The sequence below is a fragment of the Ochotona princeps genome, chromosome 1, assembly GCF_030435755.1.
Source record: "Ochotona princeps isolate mOchPri1 chromosome 1, mOchPri1.hap1, whole genome shotgun sequence".
NCBI lineage: Eukaryota > Metazoa > Chordata > Mammalia > Lagomorpha > Ochotonidae > Ochotona > Ochotona princeps.
The window spans coordinates 90,914,350-90,920,349 of record NC_080832.1 but is presented as its reverse complement, the minus strand read 5'-3'; positions in this window follow the sequence as shown (position 1 = coordinate 90,920,349).

Genomic DNA, 6,000 nt, shown 5'->3' with positions numbered 1-6,000 from the left:
GATAAAGTATTTCTCTTACATGCTATGCAATATTCAATCATTCTACACTTCAGTTTCCTTTATGTTTAAACCATCGCCTTTCATAATTTTTTTCCTTTTTGATAATTTCTGACATCTTTTCAATCCTTTTTATTTTGAAAAATTTATCCATTTTTATTGGAAAGGCAGGTGCACAAACAGGAGAGACAGAAAAAAAACTCCTCCCTCTCCCAGTTCATTTCCAAAGATCCACAGTGGCCAGAGCTGAGCCGATCCAAAGCCAGGAACTAGGATCTTCTTCCAGGTCTCCCATGTGAGTGCAGGGTCCCAAGGCTTTGGGTGATTCTTCGCTGCCCTCCCAGGTCATAAGCAAGATGCTGGATGGAAAGTGAGGCAGCCGGGACTTGAACCAGTGCCCACATGAGATCCTGGCACTTACACAGTGAAGACCAATCAATTCAGCTATTTTGCCAGGGATTCTGATGACTTTCCTTTTGTGTTGGAAACAAAAGAAAAAAAAAAACATAATCTTTCATTACATCCAGATGGTACAAGTCACTGTCTATTCCAGCGGTGTTCCAACATCCTTCTGATAATCTGCTTCCTTCTGTACCACTTTGTCCTCATTTTCCCTGGGCTTAAAATCATTGTTTCCATATTTTACTCATGATCAATTCAATTGAATTCCTTGCTGAACTATGTATTCAAGTTGTGTCAAAAAAAGATGATTGGTTGGTTCGGGCCTTGGGATTCGGGGGCAACTGCCGCTCCTCACAGTGTGGCGGCTGTGGGGGGTGCCCCTGCCGGGTCGGACCCAATGCTGGGGGCTCACGCCAAAGACACTGCCGCAAGGCAGTGAACGAGTCCTCGGCCTCATCCAGGACCCAAGAGAGCTCATTCCTCAGGGTAAGTGCACCATGTGGGAACTTGGGAACTGGCTTAAAATTCCTAGCTCCACCCAGCTGCTAATATCTGGCAGCTAGGTGAGTTTGGGAGGGGTTCGGGCCTTGGGATTCGGGGGCAACTGCCGCTCCTCACAGTGTGGCGGCTGTGGGGGGTGCCCCTGCCGGGTCGGACCCAATGCTGGGGGCTCACGCCAAAGACACTGCCGCCAAGGCAGTGAACGAGTCCTCGGCCTCATCCAGGGTGGCCCGTGCACCATGTGGTGCCAGGCTTTGCCTGCTGGCCGCCCGGCCGGGAAGCTCTGGGGTAATGGATGTCCGAATTGCTGCTTAGATAGCTCTAGGGTGACCCCACTGTTTCTGGGTTCTGAGTCAATCCTAAAGATTCCCAACGCCAGTAACTCTTCTTTTGGAGAACTTCTAATCACTTAATAATGCTGAGCTTTGAACACCTATAATGCAAAAGACAAACCCCGGATTGTCTAGCAGGATATTTTTTTGCCTGACATGATGTTGGTTCAGGAGACTGGTCACATTAGGCAGGTCCATAATTTTAACTAGCACTCTAGAACCTTATACTGGGGTGGACTCTGTGCAGGATGTGTGGGCCACACCCTGTAGAAAGTTTGGCCCCACTGGTAAACCTAAATTTTAGGTGGTTATGGACTAAGCTAGGTGTGACCAAGGAGCCTGCCATCAATCACAGGTAAAGGGATCCACCATAGACTGGACTGGGCAAGGCAGCAGCACCCAAATGTGCATCCTGAATAGGCTGTGGGGTGGGCCGGGCTGCAACATTCACCAGCTCATACAAGGCCAAATGGGAGGCCAGAGTACACCGGGTACTGGCCTAAAAACCAATGGCATGTATGTAAACTGGGTTTGGGAGTGGATCAAGTGGAGGTACTTGGGAAGCTCCCCTGGCGAGTCATAGCTCTCGCTGGTGAACATGTCGTCCAAATCTGGGGGTCAGACTAGCAGGGCATAGTAGCTCCAAAATGTGTAACTTGGTAATGAACCGTAATGTACTGGGCAGGACTGAACAAACCTTTGTTTACAAGCAAAACTAGAAACCAGCATGGAACACAGGTCATACCGAGCTAGGCTCTTGCACCTACTGGTCCCCAGAGCAACCACGGGCAGGTGCATGATTTACAGCTAGGAACAAGCCCAATCAGGGAGGTAACGGGACACCCTAACTAGGTTGAGGTTCCCACCAAGGGGCGTATGTGCTAGAATTGGAGCTGCGTTCTATGTAGGAAACAGTTGCAGTCACCCGAGGCACTAGTGTGGGCTGGGATTGGATGCACCCGGCCAGTTCAGACCCCAACACCATCTGGTGGCATGGAGAACCAGGGGGTAGATGTGGGGCTGACTAGGCTGGGTCTCAACCCCCTACTGAGCCATGCGTGAGCTGTATGTGGGTATGGACGAGCCATGGCTGGGCTGAAACATCCAACAACAAGAACCAGAATGGGGTGAAAGCCAGCCAGGAAAAGCCACTGTTCCTGCTAGGGCAGGAGGTGAACTGAGTTGGGTTGGCTCAAGGACCCCCTGGCATGCGCAAAACCTGCCTTTGGGAGGGGATCTGATGGAGGAGCCTGGGAAACTCCTCTGGCAGGACACAGTCCCTGCAGGTAAGCGCAAGAAGCATGATAGGAAACAGTCCAGAATAGGCCATGGAAAGTTTCCCACTGGCACACATTCAGCATGGGTCAGGAGCAGACCAGGCTGAATCAGTCCGTATCACCCACTGGCAAATCCGATCACCAGATCAGAGTGTGGGATGAGCCGGGTTTGGTCGCGACAAAACCAGTACACATTATGGAATGCCAGGGCGTGGTTGCCTGTATTGGATGTGAATGCAGCACCCAACCAGCACACATGAGATCCAGGAAGGAAGGGAGGGGCAGAACTGGCGGGGGGATTAAGGGGCTGGTTCCCTCGCCAGACAGCTACTCCCAATGGAGAGCGTGGGCTGGGATAGAGACAGACTAGACTATGCAAGGCTACAACACCTGTGCGCTGCATGTGGGCTAGATCAGGGAAAAGCCAGGCTGGGCTGATTATTCCTGCTGCTGCAAGCATAAATTAGAGTGGGTGAGGGATGTTTGGGCATAGCCGCAGAAGCTGGCACTGGGGACTAATTCTGTCAAGTCAAATCACAGAACCACCTAAAGAGTGCATAAACCGGGACAGAGAGACCTGGGAGGGAAAAAGTGGGTTCCCCCTTCTTGGGTCACTATTCCCGTGGGAGGGCATGAAGACTGGGACGGGGGCTGGGATGGTTAGACAGAGAGGCACTCAACAACACCCGTGAGGGCTGGATGGTTGAGTTGATTAGATAGAACTAAGCTTTAATACCCATTGACACGTACAAGAGCCAAATGGGATGGGGGACAGACTGGTCTTCTGCTACACATACTGGCAAACCAGGGTAGGGGGCGGGCCTGGTGGGGGTTATTGTGGGTCGCCCCGACTAGGCTGCAGCTCCCACTGGTTTGTGTAAGGGCCGAGTACGTGCTGGGCAGAAGCAGACTGGACTGCAACACCCATTGGTTCCAGTGCAACTCGGGACTGAAAACAGAACCAACCCAGCAATTGCAACCACCAGCTGATCGTGGTGATGGACTGTGCCGGGCCCTGTGCTTGCTAGAGCATACAAGAAACTAGTCTGGGAATACCTCAAAGTTTCTTTGGAGATCTCCCTAATCGAACTGCTGGACTCAGAACTCTAATCAAGAAAAGACAGAAGACAGAGCAGATCAATCATTCATCTCAGCTATATGTTGGCAGCGATATATGGGGCAAACGGAGACTTTATGATGGACCATATCAATCAGTGGACGACCTCATCGAGCGAAACTGGCAGCGATTCATAACCGGAGAACTATTAACACCACTCGAGCACATATCTCAGAGCATGTCCCACATCCGGGACTCGGGGTGGGCGGGAAACCGGGTGGGGCTTCCCCCTCAATATCCCCCTTTACCTCAGATACAAGATGGAAACAATGTGGACATAATAGTATTACCCACTTCCCTATCCCCCTGAACCTTTTTTTTTTTCTTTTCTTTTTCTTCCTTTAACTGTAATTAACTATGTAAAGATTGTCAACAACACAATAAAATAGAGTATAAAAAAAAAAAAAAAAAGATGATTGGTTACCTGAAAGTCTGAGAATGTATTTGTTTGAATTTACACTATCTTAAAATTTGGGTATAAACTACTAAGTTTAAAATCGTTTTTCTTTGTTTATGAACAGATATCTTTATTGTCTTCTCACATCCCATGTTGTTTCCTAGAAGACTGCCATCGATTTGATTCTTGTTAGTCTAGTGTCATCAATGAAACTTAGATTTCTGGACATTTATAGTATTTTAACTTTATCCTTGGTAATCAGAAGTAAAATAAGCAAATGAGCATATGTGGGAAGAATCAAGATGGCAGAATAGGGTAAGGACATGTTTAAACAGACAGAGAAACATTAGCCAATGTGAAGCAGAGAGGCCACATTCCAGGAAATACAAGAGGACAGAACAACAGCAGAGGGGTACCTGGAGACAGACAGACATGGGAAAGCAGCAGACACAACGGTGTGGTGTTGCAGTGAGTGATAACTGAGCGGCATTCAGTGAGTGGCCATCTGAACTGCACCAGCAGCAGAAACTCCACCAGCGATCAGGTGGGAAGGGACATTCACCAGGAGTGAAGGAGGTGAACCCAAACACAGAACTGCCCTTCTGGTTGGGCTGTTTCATTTGACCGGGAACAGAGACAGAGTAAGAGGTCTTACGCAGTGTGGGAACAGGGTGGATTTCACAGCTGAGTCCACCTCCTTGAGGCGAACTGGGCACCACTTTGTGTAGGGAGGCAAAGGCTATGGGTCAGGACTGTGCATCCACTGAGCTGGAAGTGAACTCATTTATGCAGACCTGATGGCCAGCAGATCAAGCACTCTAGTAGTGGCATGTGAGGCACCATTTTCTACAGTGTGGCAAAGGCATTACAACTGAAGGAAGGGCCCAGCGCAGTAGCCTAGTAGCTAAAGTCCTCACCTTGATTGAACCAGGATCCCATATGGGTGCCCATCTAATCCCGGAGGCCTTGCTTCCCATTCAGCTCCCTGCTTGTCGCCTGGGAAAGTATTCAAGGATGGCCCAGTGCTTTGGGGCCTTGCACCTGCATGGGTGACCTGAAAGATCCTGGTTCCTGGCTTCAGATTTGCTCAGCTCCAGTCACTGAGGCCGCCTGGGGAGTGAACCATGGGACAGAAGCTCTTCCTCTCTGTCCTCCTCTCTGTAAATCTGACTTTTCAGTAAAAATAAATAAATCTTTAAAAATAAAAAAAAGAAACAGGAACAACAGTGAGCTGTACATGCTCTGAGCTGAAAGCAAACTCACTGAGCTCAGGGAATTGCACTGGTCCCCACAGGGACAATAATACCAACTTTGGCATTGTACAGGTCAAAATAGGTCCATATGGCCCTCAGACATAACAGCCAACATGTCTGGCATGTTGACTCCCTAATCCGGTGACTCCTTAATCCTGGGAACTGCTCCAACCGGAAGTGGGAGAAAGGTTGTACAGACAGCATGCAGCTTCAGCATGGTATCACAGAAGGTAGAGTGTTGAGCCAGGAGCTGGGGTTACAGAGACCATGGTGCAAATCTAACATAAGAACCCACACATGGAACTCGCTGGAGGGAATGGCACAAGTGAGTGCAAACAGTTGTGTACCAATGCAATAACTAACATCAAACTGTAGACCTGTTTAGAAACCTACCCCAAGGAGAAAAATCTGCTAACCAGAAGTACAATTACCAAGAGCAAAAGAAGAGACAAAGGCACAATGAATATTATGGAAGACTCCCCTGCAAAGGAACAAAAGCCTTTGCCAACCTCAGAGTTCACTGAGAAACACATCAAGAAAATGGGTGGTACAGAATTTAAAACACTTATTATACAGCTTTTATCATCAACTAAAAGCACATAAAGCAGGCGTTCAAGGAATTCAGGGAATAACTCACACAGGAAATGCTTCAAATGAAAGCGGATATATCAGAAATGAAGAACACAGTGGAGCAAATTAAAAGTACAATGAAGAGTCTCCAAAA